We start from the raw sequence: 949 nt of genomic DNA on the forward strand, positions 1-949 counted from the left end.
GCCGGCCCTCCCCGTAGGAACGAATTCTGTGCACTCTCCTTAGCAGCAGCTCTGCCTGTACAGTGTATATTCTGGTGAGAGGGTTCGTGTGTGTGCCTGTGCAATAGCTCTGCAGGGACTGTGGTGGACTGAAGCGCTAATGTATAGTAGAAAATACTAGCTTAAACAAAAAAAAATTAAGCCCAATCGTGTCCCGTTTCTGAGTCTTAGATGTATTTGGTTAGGAATGGGGTTTCTCTGCAGAGGTGGTGCTGAGCTTGGCTTCTCCTGGCCCTCAGCGTGGGCTTTTCTCAGTCCCCGTGAGGCACCTGGCTGGAGGCTTGGCTGGGCTTGATTTCTCTGCAGGCTTCCCCAAGCCCGACCCGGCAAAGGGTGGCTCAGCCCGTCTGCTGTGGGTCCCTCTGCTCTACCCCTGGCCTGGCCGGGGCACCTGTGAAACAAACTCTGTGTGGGTTGGGGGGTCCTGCAGGCGGAAGCCTTGAAACAAACTGACCTCCCCTTTCAGCTCCTTGGGGGGACAAATGCCCTCACTGAGCATCTTCGAGTTCAGGATCACATGAGGCTGCCGGCTTTCCCAGCTCTCTGTGCCCAGGGGAGCCCTTCTGGCCCTGCTGTGCCAGCTGCCGCTCTTGGGTATGGTCTTTCTCTCCTTCCCCCAGCTCTGTCACCAGGCTGGAAAGAAATTCCAGCAATGTTGGTACTCTTGGATGGACCTCTTCAACCCTTTCTGCCTGGTTATTGATTTTTGATTTTTGTCACCCTGGCCAGCTGCTCTTCTCTTTAACACCTTCCGTACACGTGATAAAACCCGGGGTTGGGTATCAAGCTACTGACCCAGTGACTGGCACAGACCTTGGGTCGCACCAGCTCTGGATCTCTTCTTGCTCATCAGCTGGTGCAGCTCAATTTTACCCGGGAGCTGCAGGTGCCCGCCGCGCCCCCACCCGTC

The sequence above is a fragment of the Apaloderma vittatum genome, unplaced genomic scaffold, assembly GCF_000703405.1.
Source record: "Apaloderma vittatum isolate BGI_N311 unplaced genomic scaffold, ASM70340v1 scaffold23490, whole genome shotgun sequence".
Classification (NCBI taxonomy): Eukaryota; Metazoa; Chordata; class Aves; order Trogoniformes; family Trogonidae; genus Apaloderma; species Apaloderma vittatum.